The sequence below is a fragment of the Pleurodeles waltl genome, chromosome 5 (assembly GCF_031143425.1).
Source record: "Pleurodeles waltl isolate 20211129_DDA chromosome 5, aPleWal1.hap1.20221129, whole genome shotgun sequence".
Lineage (NCBI taxonomy): Eukaryota > Metazoa > Chordata > Amphibia > Caudata > Salamandridae > Pleurodeles > Pleurodeles waltl.
Window position 1 is genome coordinate 1,669,654,794 of NC_090444.1, and position 16,536 is coordinate 1,669,671,329.

Here is a 16,536-nt window from a genome sequence, read left to right on the forward strand (position 1 = left end):
AGTGTTGGCAGTCATCTTGGGACTCTGTTTCAGCCAAGTACCAGGAAAAAAGTTTAAAAAAAAGGGGCCAAGGTAGGGACACCCTGACCCCTTAGCTCTGGTCCCATAGGGACCCCGTCATTCCTAAAAAGCATTTTTTTTAAACGTCAGAATAATCCACAGATTCAGATCCACAGATTTTTACAGCTTTTATTTTTTTTAAAAAATTGTGTTTTTCTGGCCTTTTCTTTTGATTGGCCCCCAGGTGGGCCAGGTTCTGGGGGCATTGGGGCTTTAAAAAAGAGGGGGGCACACTGGGTCCCAATCCTAGGGCTTCTATTAGCCTCAGGGACCACCCCCTCCCAGAGGTGATCAGAAATAATAATGGAGGGGCGCGTAGCCGTCTATGTCCCGGAACCCCCACCTCCCTGGGGCAAAACATTGTATTAATGTGGAGGCCTAAATACATCCTGTATGTGAGGGGTGCACGGTCTCCCTGTAGCCCTCAAGTTCGCCACCTCCCCGGGGCTTAAAACATTAAGAATGCGGGAGGTGAGTAGTCCCCCCCCACAGACCTGCGGACCGCCACCTCCCCAGGGATAAATACATTAGGAATGCAGGGAAGCCATGTGACCCCCTCCGCCGCAGCCCCAAGGTCCATCACCTCCCCAGGGCTAAGTACATTAAGAATGTGGGGGCTGTGCAGCACCAGGGACCACCACCTACCCTGGGTTAAATACACTGGGAATGTGGGGGGGTGTGGCTCCTCTGCAGTCCCAGGGACCGCCACCTCCCTGGCGCTAAATACATTAAGAATGTGGGGGTGTGCAGCCCCTCCGCAGTCCCAGGGACCGACACCTCCCTGGGGCTAAATACATTAAGAATGTGTGTGAGCTTGGCCCCACCGGAACTCCAGGGACTGACAACTCCCCAGGGCCAAATACAATCTGTTTGCAGGGTGGCTGCATAGGTCCTCAGAGCCCTGGGGACCACTACCTTCCGGGGGCTAAATACACTGTGAATGCAGTGGGCGTGTGCCCCCCCCACAGTCCCAGGGACCACCACCTCCCCTGGGCAAAATACATTAGGAATGCAGGAGGGCGCGTGGTCCCCTAAGCCCCAGGGTCCGCCACTTCCCCAGGGCTCAATTTACATAATGAAGGGGGTCTGCCACACAGATCGCTGGCCCCTGGGACCACCATTTCGCTGGGGCTGTCTAAGTTGGAAAGGGGATCGCGCGCCCCCCTCGAAGAGCCATAGATGGCCCTTGGGACCGTCACCCCCAGACGCTGGCTCCTGCTATGTCCCGGGGTGCCCAGCTCCGGGGAATAGCTGCTTGCTGTGTCTTGGAGGGAGCTGTCAGTTCTCGCAAAGTCAAGGCAAACACTCTACAAACAGTTCTCACTTGCTGCGAACAGTTGTTTCCTCTGTTTCTTTGCAGACATGCGGGCAGGGAAGCAGGGAACTATTGCTCTCACAAATTGGGAGCTGCATCCTCAGCAGCTCCCTCTCTGTGACAACAATGCAGGCTTTCGGAGGAGGCGAGGAGCTGGCTGGGACTGTGGGGCCCCCTCCCCAAACAAAATAAATATATTAACATCAGACCCTGAGGGATGAGGTCCCGGCCAGGGGAGGGGGGCTGTGTGCACCACCTCCTCAAACAAAATATTTGAGAAGGATTGGCCCTGGGAGATGGGGTCCTCGGGCAGAAATTGGCTGGAGGAGGGAGGCTGTGCAGCCACCCTCCCAAACAAAAAAGAATTTTAGAAGGCCGGGACCCAGGGGATGGAGTTCCAGAGCTGAAATCAGTCAGGGTGGGGGCCACACGGACCTGCAGCCAACTCCCACTGTGCATAGCCATAGGCCATGCGTAGCATGGGGTTGGGTGGTTAGGGGGGTTGGTTGCAGAAAATTCACTGAAAAAAACAAATGTTACAGGGACGGTATAGTTAGGCTCACATTTTAAATGTACAAAACCATAGAAATTCACCTGTTATAGTTATCTCAAGTAACTATAACTCGTGTCCTAAGGTAACTATAACTCACACCCTCCCCCTCGCCACACCATGTACTGCTAAATACCCCACAAAGTATGGCACTTATGACATCTTTGATGACATCATTGATAATATCAATGTAATATTTTAAGTTCAATTTTTGACCAAAATGCTGTGCATGACAGGGGCATGAGTTATAGTTACCTTAGGGCATGAGTTACAGTTACTTGAGTTAACTCTAACTTTAACAGGTGAATTTCTACGGTTTTGTATGTTTAAAATGTGAACCTTACTATAACGTCCCTATCACCTTTGGTTTTTTGAGGGAATATATATATATATATATATATATATATATATATATATAAATATAAAAATATATATATATATATATATATATATATATATATATATATATATATATTTCACCAAAAGGACTCGAATTACCGAGGCTCAAAAAGTGGCGGTCCGACCATGGCTTCAAGAAATGCCATAAAAATGCAAAGAAAATCTTGTAATAACAAGAAAGGTCAGGACACTTCCTATATAATTAAAGCTTTTTACTCTTTACAACGAAATTCCTCCCAACGCGTTTCAGCCGTAGCCTTGTTCACAAGGCTACGGCTGAAACGCGTTGGGAGGAATTTCGTCGTAAAGAGTAAAAAGCTTTAATTATACTGGAAGTGTCCTGACCTTTCTTGTTATTACAAGATTTTCTTTGCATATATATATATATATAAAAATATAAATATATATATATCTTGCCACAGTCATACATATATATACACAAGACAAGCTGCGGTTGCACTGACAAGTGGCCTGGCTACCAATGCGTTTCTGCTTCATGGAAGCCTTTCCTAAAGTTGGTACTGAACATGATTAAAGGGCGGAAATACCTATATTGTGGTGTGCTGCATTTTGTTTGCCCTGAATTGGTTGGGACGACAGTGGTGTATATGAACAAGTTACTTACCTTCGGTAACGCTTTTTCCGGTGGATACACTAGCTACCTGTGGATTCCTCACCTTATGAATTCTCCCATGCGCCAGCATCCAACGGAAAATCTTCTTCCCAGCTCTCCACTTCGACGAGGACGTCACAATTGCACGACTCCATGCGACTCCGTCTGACGTCACTGTGTCAATAAGAGGTCCTCGCCGGCGTGCTGACATCAGTTTCACCCATTTTTTACGTGCCTTTGAGGCGAACAGGTGAAAACCGACCTCACAATAGCTCAAATGAATACATATATACATAAAACCATGATGATGCAATAGAATTATAACCATCATTTATCACATAATCACCAAAATCTATATACACTTGTAAAACAAACATCTTAGTATAACGAGTCAGGCAACGGGGAGGCGGGTGGGACTGTGAGAAATCCACCAGAAAAAGCGTTATCGAAGGTAAGTAACTTGTTCTTCTGATGGATACAACTACCTGTGGATTCCTCACCTTATGAATAGAGTCCCAAAGCAATACCGCGCTCGGAGGTGGGTGCCTGACTGGTTACACCAAGAAATCCTGCAATACAGATTGTGCAAAATGGCCGTCCCTCCTAACCTCCGAGTCCAAGCAGTAATGCTTTGCGAAGATGTGGAGGGACGCCCAAGTTGCTGCCTTGCAAATATCCACCACCGGAACCCCTCTCGCCAGGGCCGAAGGGGGGACTTAGCCCTGGTGGAATGGGCTCTAATACCCTCAGGGGGAACCTTCTTTGCCAATGAGTAGCAATCCTTGATACAAAGAATAACCCACCTGGAGATCGTTCTTTTATGGACCTCTCTGCCCTTCCTCTTTCCAATATATCCCACGAACAGCTGGTCCTTTAAGCGAAAGTCTTTCGTCCTCTCAATATAAAAACTGAGACCCCTTCTGAGGTCCAAACGATGGAGCCTCTCTTCCTCCTTCGAGGGGTGAGGAGGAGGGTAGAAAGATGGAAGGGTAATGGTCTGCCCCATATGAAACGGAGTGACAACTTTAGGTAGGAAAGCCGCCCTGGTTTTCAGCACCACTTTATCAGGAAAGAATAAAGTAAAGGGAGGTTTAACAGAAAGAGCCTGAAGCTCACCAACCCGCCTAGCCAAGGTTATAGCTATCAGAAAAAACGTCTTAAGAACTAGAAACCGTAGCGGGCAAGAATGCATGGGTTCGAACGGTGACCCCATTAAAAAAGTTAAAACGAGATTCAGATCCCACTGAGGCATATGAAGAGGAGTGGGAGGAAACCTATTAGGTAAACCCTTTAAGAACATAATAACAATAGGCGATTTAAACAAGGAGGGCTGATCCGGAAGGCAAAGAAAGGCTGACAGTGCCGCCAAATAGCCCTTAACAGGAGCAACTGCACAACCTTTATGTGCTAAAGCTAACAACAGAACTTCGGAGAGATGGGCCCTCAAAGGATCAATTTGCTTCTCTCCACACCAAGCCACGAATTTTGCCCACCTACCGGCATAAACAGTCTTAGTGGAGTGTCGGCTGGCCGATAGAATAACGTCCACTACCTCTGGTGGGAGAGAGAAAGAACTCAGGTTGCCCGGTTCAATCTCCAGGCATGAAGGTTCAGGCTCTGGAGGTGGGGGTGGGGGTGTAGATCCTGCCCCTGCGACTGCGAGAGGAGGTCTGCCCTGAGAGGGAGACGGAGCAGAGGGCACAGTGAGAGTTGGAAAAGGTCCATGTACCACACCCTTCTTGGCCAATCCGGGGCTATTAAAATGACCTGAGCCCGATCTTGGCGAATCTTCCTCAGAACCCGAGGAATCAAGGGTATGGGGGGAAATGCGTAAAGCAACTGGTTGCACCAAGACATCTGAAACGCATCCCCCAAAGCTCCTTGCACCGGATACTGCAGGCAACACAGTGCGTGTTCTCCCGAGTGGCAAACAGATCTATCCTTGGAGAATCCCACATCTGAAAGATGTGCAGGACCAGATCCGGATGGAGACGCCACTCGTGATCGGCCGAAAAATGCCGACTGAGAGTGTCTGCAAGTACGTTGAGCACTTTGGCCAGATGATTTGCTACCAAGCAAATCCGATGGTTCCGAAGCCAGGACCAGAGTCGCAGAGCCTCTCTGCAGAGAAGATACAACCCTACTCCTCCCTGCTTGTTTATATACCACATTGCGGGAGTGTTGTCCGTCAGGACCTGAACTGACTGACCGCAAACGGATGTGAGGAAGGCCTTGAGGGCCAAACGTATCACCCGCAATTCTAACAGATTTATATGAAAAGTCTGTTCCACTGGAGACCAACGACCCTTGATCTCCAGGTCCCCCAGATGAGTTCCCCACCCTAGATTGGAAGCATCCATCATGACCGTGGCCACCGGAGGCGGCAGTGAAAACGGCCTTCCTGGAGAAAGGTTGCCGTCCACAGTCCACCATAGTAGATCTGCTGCAGCGTCTCTGGAGGCTGTTGTCGACTCCTTGAGATCCCCTTTGTGTTGAAACCACTGCTTACGGAGGCACCATTGGAGAGCCCTCATGCGCCAACGTGCATGATTGACCAACAGAATGCAAGAAGCGAACAGACCGAGCAGGCGTAGGACCTTGGGGACTGGAACAACCGATCCATTTTGAAACATTGGAATCAACGCCTGGATGTCCTGAATCCGCTGAGGCGGAGGATAGGCCCGATTCAATGTTGTATCCAGTACTGCCCCTATGAACAAGAGGCGCAGAGAGGGCTCCAGGTGAGACTTGGGCACGTTTATCGTAAAACCCAGACTGAACAACAACTGAGCTGTCATCTGCAAGTGATGCAACACTAGCTCTGGTGACTTGGCTTTGATCAACCAATCGTCCAGGTAAGGGAATACTGATGTCCCCTTCCTTGTGAGACTTGCTGCAACCACTGCCATCACCTTTGAGAAGACTTGAGGTGCTGAAGTAAGACCTAACGGAAGGACTGCAAACTGGTAGTGTTGCGACCCCACCACAAAGTGGAGATACTTCCTGTGCGACTTGAGTATAGGGATATGAATGTAAGCATCCTACAAGTCGACAGACACCATCCAATCCTCTCTGTTCAACGCCAGAAGTACCTGTGCTAGAGTCAGTATCTTAATTTTTTCCTGTTTGAGGAACCAATTCAAAATCCTCAGGTCTAGGATTGGTCTCAATCGACTGTCCTTCTTGGGAATCAGGAAATATCTTGAATAACAACCCTGACCCCCTTTCCTGCTCTGGAACCAACTCCACTGCACCTTTTGACAAGGATTTGAGCCTCCTGCTGCAACAACAGGAGATGGTCTTCTGAACAAAACGAGGGACAGGGAGGGGTGGGAGGGGGAAACTCCTGAAAAGGGAGACCATATCCTTTCCTCACAATGTTTCAGAACCCAGGAGTCTGATGTAATTAACTCCCTCTCGTGGAGAAAAAAGACGTAATCTTCCCCCTACAGGAGAAGTATGGCTGAAAATGGGCAGAAAACTAGGGCTGCTTCCCTTGTTGTTGTCCTCCAGAGGAAGAGGATGACGCAGGGTGCTGCTGGGTGGCCCCTCTTGTCCGAACCCTCCCCGCCCTCTAAAGGACCTATAAGGGAGCTGTTAGGCTGTTGGACTGTGGACTGGGGTCTCCCACAGTAAAGGGCTCCACGCCAAAACCCCCTGAACCTCCGAAAAGACCGGAAAGGGGTAGTAGTGGAGGCCTGCAGACCCAAAGACTTTGCTGTGGCCCTACTGTCTTTAAAGCACTCTAAGGCAGAGTCAGCTTTAGCACCAAAAAGTTTTTCCCCATCAAAGGGAAAGTCCAAGACAGCAGTCTGTACATCAGAGGAGAAGCCAGAGGACCTCAACCATGCATGCCTCCTGGTAGCAATAGAGGTACCCATCCCCTGGCCACCGAATCCGTAGAATCCAGACCAGACTGGATTATATGCTTTGCTGCGGCCTGAGCATCTGACAGAAGTTCTCCAAATTGTCCCTGCACCTCCTGCGACAGGTCCAGAACCATAGCTCTAGCTGAATCCATCAGGGCGTGCACGTATCTACCCAAAACACAGGTAGCATTTGCTGCCTTGAGGGCCATACTGCAAGAAGAAAAAGCTTTCTTCGCCGAGTGCTCCATCCTCTTGGATTCCCTGTCCGACTGAATCACAGCGAAGGAGCCTGGTGCAGACCGTGTGAAACAAGAGGCCTGAACAACCAGACTCTCCGGGGTAGGATGTTTTGACAAGAATCCTGGATCCCCAGGTGCCACCCTGTACCTCCTTACCACAGATCTGTTGACAGCAGGTGAAGACACAGGCTTCCTCCAAACCTCTAAGATAGTCTCCGTAAGAGCATCATTAAACGGAAGCAATGGATCCACCGAAGTAGAAGAAGGGTGCAGGACCTCAGTCAAGATATTTGTTTTGACCTCTGCAGCAGGCAACGGAAGATCCCCAAAATTTGCCACCTTCCTGACCACAGTATGGAAAGAGGCCGCCTCCTCCGTAAACTCCCCTGGTGAAGAAAGGTCCCATTCCGGGGAAGTGTCTAACTCACTGGCAGAATCCAGCCCTTGATATTCCCCCAAGGGCTCAACAATCTCCACTTCTTCCAACAACTGTCTCTGCTACTCTTTTTCCTCCAAAAGACTTAAAGCCTTTCTACGCGACCTCAGCCTGGCCTCTAACCTCGGCGTCGACATGGAAATAGCTGAAGTCGATGACACCGGCTTCAGAACTGAAAGGCGCGGACCAGGAGAAGTTTGACTTTGGTCTAATCCGGAGCCATCCGGGGCCGGAGCGGATCCCATCGGCACCGCGGACACCTGAGGCTCCAACATCGGCGTCGAATGAAAGGGTGATGATTTTGGTGCCGTAGGTCTAGAAGGTGACGTCATCGGAACCGCAGGTCCCCAAGCCGATGTCATTGTTGCCGAACCGGCACCCTCGGCCGGATAGAAGGGCATAAACGGCGTTGCCTTGCAAGGAGCCGGGGAGCCCAATGAAAATGCTAAAGGACCCGTCCGACCAGCCGGTGCACCAGCAGGGGCCATAGCATTAAACATAGAAAACATGCCAATGTAAAAATGCCACAGGATGCCGGGAAGGCAGAATACCGCTGGTCTCCATGCTGCACCTGTGCTTGCTGAGCATCCGGATCCTGTGCCACAGGTGAAAAGCGAGGACTCTCTGGAGGCGCGACCACCTTGAAGACCGACGGCGCCGGAGAAGCCTGAGTGCTCTTAGGTTGTGGAGTCACAGTCAGACTAACCTCCCACGTCGCACGGCGCCGCCGAGATGGAGACCTGGACCTTGAACGGCCCCGAGCTGAGCGACGTAGAGAGTCATGACGACGTCGCCTCTTGTGTTTCTTCAACGAAGTGTGAGAATAGGACTTGTGATGACTTTTATGTCCTTTCTTTGCCTTAGGCAAAAAGAGTTTGGCCTCCCTCTCCTTCAGAGCCTTAGGATTCATGGTCTGGCAGGATACACACTCCTCAACATCATGCTTGGAGCTCAAACACCAAAGGCAATCGTTATGAGGGTCAGTGACCAACATGCGGCCTCCGCACTCTCGACACGGCTTAAATCCCAACTTCCTAGGAGAAGACATTGTAACCAGAAACAAGATTGTAACCAGATACAAGATGAAACACCTTCAACAGTAGCGAGCGCTAGGAGAAAACTGTTAGCGTTGAAGGCACGGAAAAAAGGGAACTAACGTCAGCACGCCAGCGAGGACCTCTTATTTGCACGGTGACATCAGACGGAGTCGTGTGGAGCTGTGCAATTGTGACGTCCTCGTCGACGTGGAGAGCTGGGAAGAAGATTTTCCGTTGGATGCTGGTGCATGGGAGAATTCATAAGGTGAGGAATCCACAGGTAGTTGTATCCATCAGAAATATATATATATATATATATATATATATATATATATATATATATATATATATATATATATATATATATATATATATTCAACTCCACTAGGTCCACAAGAAAGGCGCGCTCAATACGTCGGTGCCAGAATCAAGGAAGGACCTATTCCCATAAATCTTTCTGCCAATTTAACATTCAAGTTAAGGATGCCGCACTCACAGGATTCTGATTAATCCTCTTTTATTGAGAAAGACAAACCCCACCAACTAACACCAACGCGTTTCGACCTTCCCGGTCTTGATCACGGTAAATCATTGATCTAATCCATGCACTACTTATACTCTTCCACTAAGCCATGCCTTTATGTGGCATTCTGGGATATGTAATTTTTTACAAAATGTGTTGTATTAAGCAACCCACCAATATCACAAAAAATGCCCAAATGTGCTCCTAATATAACAAAAGAAAGAATGTTTTATGCGCCAGAAATACAAATACATCCATGTAATATCCCAGTGCAACCAAACAAAGAAAATACATAAGATCATAGAATCATAACTACTATAATACCTGCTATGTTCATCATTGTTATTTGTAATAATATTCCACTGTCATTGTCTTTTCATCTTTCAGATTTACAATTATTGTTAACAAAAACAAATAACAATCAACATCCCAAATTCCTGCACTGTCAGCTAATGGACATAGATATATATATATATATATATATATATGTATATATATATATATATATATATATATGTATATATATATATATATGTGTGTGTGTGGGACTGATAGACACGGAACCCCCCCATCCCGCTCTATGCCACTGCCAACCACATGGAAAGCTACATTTTACAGCTACCCAGGTGCTGCACAAATTGGTAATTGATTCATTCTGAGGGTCTTAAATATGCCAAATGAGGTTAGGTCAATGTTACCATGATTTAGGGGAGAGAGTACAAACACTTTAGCACTGGTTAGCAAGTGTTAAAGTACACAGAGTCCTAAAACCACCAAAAACAAGATCAGAAAATGGAGGAAGGCAGGCAAAAAGTTGGGGGGAAGACTACCCTAAGGCTGTCGGTCTAACACATTGGAACTTCACATTGGCGGGCGAAGCGGTGACCGCTGCTGAAGGAGCCCACTTGAAGTCCAATCTTCTGGATTTTCACCTAGAGTGTAGATTTTGGAGACCTGAAGCAAGGCGGCACACTGTAATACCAGCCGAGGGTCCAGGACCTGAGGGGCACCTCTTGGGGATCATGACCAGCTCCAGCAGAGGCCAGCAGCAGGGTTCAGGCAGGTCCAGGTGGTGCTGGTCAGCTGGGCAGTTGCAGGGAAGGCCTTTGGAAGCTTGTTTTGTACCTGTAGCTCATACAGGAGGTCAGCCAACTGACCCTTGGAGTCACTTCTGGCGATCCTGGGTTCAAGGCAGACAGGTCCATAATTTCTTCTTCAGACAGCAGGGCAGTCCTTCTTCTGAATCTTCCACAGGTCCAGTAGTGCTCAGATGAGAGGTTCTCAAGATGCCATATTTATGCCTTGTGCCAGCCTTTGTGTGGGGGGCAATCTCTAGCTACTCCCAAACTGGTTCTGGTCAGTTATTCTTGTGGGATTGGCTCCAAACTTTCTAGGGTGGCAAAGGCAAGGGAGGACAGAGTGTCAAGTTCCTTTGTGTGTGCTGCAGGCAATGTCCTTCAAACTGTAATCAGGCTGGGCACAATTCTTTCCCAGACATCCTGACAGGAAGACACACTCCCTCTACATCCAGGGCCCTTTTGTCCCTGTGTCTGGAAGGAATACACATAGCACCACATGCGAGCCACTGCAATTATGTACCCCAGTACACTTGTAGAAAGGCACATTTGTTTTAGGCAGAAAAATATAAATTTTCTAAAAGTGACATTTTCAGAATACTATTTTGAAATCCACCTTTAACATTTAAGATGATTTTAAATTATAATTTGAATGACCGGAAGAAATATCTATATGTTCCCAAACCGAAGTTATCACTTATTAAGTCTAACAATCCAGTGTTAGTCATGGGAGAGATGCTACAGTGAAAAACGACTTTAGGAGTTTTTCACTTTCAGGACATGTAAAACTTAAGTACACATGTCACACTTTTTAAATACCATGCACACTGGCCTATGAGTCTTCGATGCCTATCTCAGGGGTGACTTTAAAGTTTAAAAAAGTAAGGTTTAGGCAATGCCAAAGATTAATTTTGTGAAGTTTAAATGGGAGCTTAAACCTGCACTACGGGCAGCAGTGGCAGGCCAGAGGCATCCTTTACAGTGCTGCTTTAATGGGTGTCACAATGAGTGCTGCTACCAGCTAGTATCATTTCATTTACAGGGACATGGGTACATGTAATACCATTTACTGGAGACTTATAAGTAAATTAAAGCTACCAATCAGGCATAGGACAATTTCACCCTGTTTTCAAGAGAGCGCATGCACGCTTTACCACTGGCTAGCAGGAGTAAGGTGTGCAGAGTCCTAAAAGCCATCAAAAACGGGTTCAACAAAGGAAGGCAAACCTCTAGGGTGACCCTGCAGAAAGGGCCCATTCCAACAGACTTGAATCCCCTCAGTTCATTTTCACTATATTCAGTTTGGCGTTTGTTTTTCATTGTGTTGTTATTACCCAAGTTATAATTTAACGTTTAAGGGTATTTCTGAAACACTACCTCTGGCTTGATTTTATTCAACCTCAGTCTGTGTTGAGCCTCTTCAGTGTTGTTATCATTAGGTCATTTTGAATTGTTTCGTTTTATTTAAATTATGCTGAGTTTTGGTTGATTCCCTATATTTTAAATTACATTTTTGGAGCTACAGGAACTTTTTTCGGCAAAAAGTTGGGGTGCTTTACAGCATACATGCATTTCTAACCGGCATCAAGAACCGGGATTCATGTATGGTTACACCCCAGAAAAAAAGGTCAGTGCTAGACTTAACTCCGGTCTCTATTCTTAGTTTTTTTGTTTTTGTTTTTTTTACTTTTGTTGACTTTTTTAATCTGTCTCATGAAAGGGATGAACAAAAGTGATTCATTCGCTTCTTTTTGATGAGTTGTTGCCAGACTGGGTTCTTCTTATCCACCTTGGTACCGGTTGTAGCTCCTTAGTTTGTCTTAAGTCTATGTAGGTTAGCTGTGCTTGTCTGGCTCTGTTTAGTGTGACTAACATGGCTTGATTTGTTCCTGTCCTGTTCGCCTTGACCTACTTGGACGTTCCCTAATAAAAGGAGTGTAGCTTTCCAGATAGCATTAGTTATGGTTTTTCTCTCGCTTGTTTTCTTTGGCTATATTTGGACTGTTCCATTCGCAGGGGAAGCGGCCGCATTTACCTGATATAACTGAGATAAGGCCTGAAGCGGTGTCTTGCGTCTGCTGCATGTTCTTGACAACTGTACAGGATGAAAGTGGAAGAAAGCCTGCTAAGTTTTACTCAGTTATTGAACCGAATCTAAGGATGTCAGAGATGCAAGGCTACACCCCCGCGAACAGCTCCCTTCCGTGTTTTGTGTCTACTCACGCATGAAGTGTTTGTTTGCAGGGTGATTGGAGGAGCAGTGCACGAGACGGCGTCCTGATACACAAACAAGAAGGAGAAACTGTATGGTAAGAATGCTAATGATGTTACTTTTTTATTTCAGATGTGGAAAGTGCTCTTCTCTCTTTGTGTCACAAGGAAGAAGTATGTGAGTCCGCTCAAAACAGCAAAATAAACCATGATTTGGTTCAAGATTACAATATTGCATAGGTTTTGACCACTTCTTTTGGAGAGCTGCGGTAAGGTCACGCATATGTTAGTGATGGAATCAACACCACGAGTTTGACCGAGTGTTTGTGTTCTTGAAGGCAATTCTTGTAAGAGGGAGGGAGGAGAACGGGATTGGGCGTGGTGTAAAGTGTGTGTGTGTGTGTGTGTGTGTGTGTGTGTGTGTGTGTGAATGAAGTGGCCCTTTGTGATGGGAAGGGTGGGGGGAAGGTTAGGAGAGAGAAGGGAAGAAAAGGAGGGAATAAGGGAAGAGGAGAGAAAGGGAATGGGAAGGGGAAAGTGAAGGGAGGGAATGGGAAAAGGAGGGAAAGAAGAAGTGGGAAGTTGGGATGAAAGGGAAGGAGAGGAAAGGAGTGGAGAAGAGGGAAGGAAAAGGAAGAGGGGGAGAGGAGAGGAGAGAGAGGGGAGGGGGAAGAAAAGGAGGGGTAAAGAAAGGGGATGGGAAGAGGAGTTAAATGGAAACGGAAAGGAAAGAAGGGAGGGAAAAGAGTTGAAGGAGAAGAGGGGAAGTGGTAAGGGAACTGAGGGAAAGGAGAGGAGGGAAGAGAAGGGGAGGAGGGAAGGGAATGTGGGGGAAGGGAAGGGGAAGAAGGAAAAGTGAAAGGGAAGGTGAAGGGGGAAGAGGGAAGCTGAGGTGGGGGAGGGATGGGAGAGGGGAGTCGGGGGAAGGGCGCTGTCAGGCAAGGGCATCGGAAGGGAGGGGTGGGAAAGATGGGGTAAGGGAGGTAAGGCGATGTGCGGTGGGAAGGAGGGGGAACTATGGGGTGGAGGAAGAGAAGAACCGAGCCCCCGCCCACCGCCCCCCCCCCCCCCCCCCCCCCAGTACTAAACCCCAGGCAGGGCCCGGGCGGGTCTCTGAAGGAGCAACGCCAGTCTGGGCTGCTGAGTCTGAAGCCCCCCAGGGGGCAGCCCCGCAGAATGCCCCGGTGGCCTTGCCAGGCAGCGCAGACTGGTGCAGAAACAAACCGGTTAGCAGGCACAGCGCCTACAGCTTTCATTCTGTCAGGAGGAGTAGGCTAGCGTGTGGGGTGTGTCCTAGCGCCAAGAAGTGGCGTATGTGGCATCTGCGGCACTTTCCTAATACGCGTAACATCAATCAATCAGCAATTTGTATAGCGCTGCTTATCACCCATGGGGTCTCCAGGCGCTGCCGAAGGGGAGCTGGTCAGTCCAAGAGCCAGGTCTTGAGGTACTGCTTGAACTCATTCAGCCAGGAGGCCTGCCTGAGGTGCATACTGTCTAACTGAATCTTTAAAATGTGTCAGTCCCTCCGCATGAGATTGCTGGGACGCCACAGTATGTAAAAAGCAGTGTATTTTCAGTTAAAGCCTTCAGATGCCTCGATTAAAGCCACAAGGGATAAATTATGAAATGCCCAACCGGGCTTGAGGTTCTGGTGCGACCCTTTGAACTTAGATCGTAGGCGCGTTATTCGAGGCATAATGGAGCCCATTTACAAGGCGTGCACGTTACTAATTAGGAATACGTGGCTCCCTCTGTGACATATATAGTTTCACATATCGTGGATGGTCCAGTGGCCGGATCGTTCATTGGAAATCAATAACCCCGAGTTAAAATCCCATTTTGCTCACTGTTAGACACTGTGTGATCCTGGGCAGCTCTATTCATCTCCACAAAGGCCACTTGTTCAAGCCGAGCGTTACTGCAAACCATTTAGGACTGAAATATAGAATCTAAAGTCTCGCTAATCTCCGCACTGGGCGTTAAAAATGATTAATAAAATAATTAGTCCTTGATCCTTGGAATCTCTGGTTATCTCCCCGTGTCTCGCCCTCCTCGGTGGCTGTTCAAAGTGACCAGTTAGAGATGGTTTTGTGCTGTTCCCAGTTATCATAATGTGGGCTGTAGGATGCTACGGACTTTCTGTGGAGAACATTCCAGTTGAAAATTCGAACTGGTAGTAGGTGACCGATGGTGTCTCAACGTATATATTTATTTAAGTAGTTCTGCTCCCACATATTACTAGACATATATATGGCACTGTCGAAATTTCCACATAGCACAAATGAATGCAGAGATACCATTTGTGGCTGGTCTACTGGAAGTTTGCTCCAGTGAGCATTTGGAGCTCCGAATAACCTGTCAAATACGGTTATATTAGTATAAAAACAGTATTTATTTCTGGACTTGACAAACTTTTGCGCACTAGAGGGTGTGAGCATTTCGGACGGGAGGCACCAGCTACCCCGCTCACAAATGCGCATGTTAGCTTGGCGCTACGTCGTCACAAATGACAGTTTTTTGAGCTGTAGGTCGGGGGCTCCCCGCGGTATATATTCAGCGCGGAGTAAAGAGGCGGTATTCGGCGAATCTGACAGTATAACGTGCTGTCGGCGGAATGACGGAGCACCTGCCCCTGCGAGGTTCTCCGAGGGGGGAAATGTTTTTACATCATATACACACGGGTTTAACGTCTGTTTGTTTTGGCCGCGGCGCCGCATTCCTTCCAATAAATCACAGCGCTGCTTTTTTTTCTCGCTCTTTGCTTTTCTTCCTGAAGACATGGTACGGGGCAGAGTCCTTCCAAACACTGCCGTGTGTTATTGCAGTCTGGATCCAAGGAAACATCTGAAACGTACCAAGGAAAACCCCTCAGCTGAGGAAAAACATTAACACCCGGGCGAGGCCTGCCCACTTATTGTCTGGGTGGAGGGCTCGGTGCGCAGCCCACACCTGCGGGGAGGCGCTTCCAGGAGCCCCCCGAGGGCTCAGCGGTGAGTTTATTGTCTCCAAACCCGGGGTGTGTTTTATTCACATCAGATGCTGACACCAGTAAGTGCATTAACGAGCTCCCTGACGGCATCGTCCGCAGATTAACGACAGAATCTGTTTTTACTTTGACCAAACTTTGATTTTTTTGTCCACCGCATTTTTTTTTCCCACAGAGAAGCAACATTTTTTGTGACGCAGTTAGTGAGGTCAGGAGTGTGTCGCCCAGAATATGTAAATGTTTTTTTTTTAATTGGATTTTGATAAGGAACTTCGGATTTGCGCTAGGCTTCTTCACTACGTAGTAATTTATAAGCAGTGGATAATGTAAATTGTAAAAGTGACTTGGTCTTCGTTTACAGAAGATAATACGAATGGTATCTGAATAGAACTACAATAAAATTAAAACAGAAGTGAGCGAGTGCGATGACGACATAGACAGTAAGGCTAAGAATACTAGAAGTTGTAATAATACCAGTTTATCATACGCAATAATTTAAAAGACGTTGATACAGACCTGTGACAATATAGAACAAAAAGTGTAAGAAGGCTAGAAGTTAAACAACACTATGTTGTCATATGCAATAATGTAACAGAAGGCGATTGAGGTCTATAACGTCAAAGACAATAAAGTTAAACATATCAGCAGCTGAAAGAGGACCAGGCCAGGGCATACAACCATAGGAAAAGAACAGAACGTGAAATAGGACTATGTTTTCATGAGCATTACAGTTGGGAACAGTGAAAGTTGAAGTAGGCTAGATCTCCACATAAAGTAATAAGACTAATAGTAGGGTCGTTGACGTCATAGAGAACACAGATACGAATACTAGAGAGTGAAAGAGGACTTTATAAACGCCGAATGTCTTTATACGATAAAGACAAAAGGAACTCAAATATGAGTCTGGCTATAAACAATAAAGTGGAGAAGGAAGTCGAATAAGCACGTCGTTGTCATATTTATCAAAGAACAACGAAACCTGAAAGAGCGCTGCGTCATCATACGCAAAATGGGAAAGTACAACACACATTTGAGAGTGGTCGTATTGCCACATTCAGAGGTATAAGTGATGCAAGGTGGAAACGCCTAGCCCCTCGTACAGAATAAAGATTTTAAAACTATCGGTTGCCATCAATCACCGTGGCTTCCTCCGTTTATAAATCACTCTAACAAAACCTCTGCTCCTGGTAAAACATTGACAAAAAGAGACACGACAGGA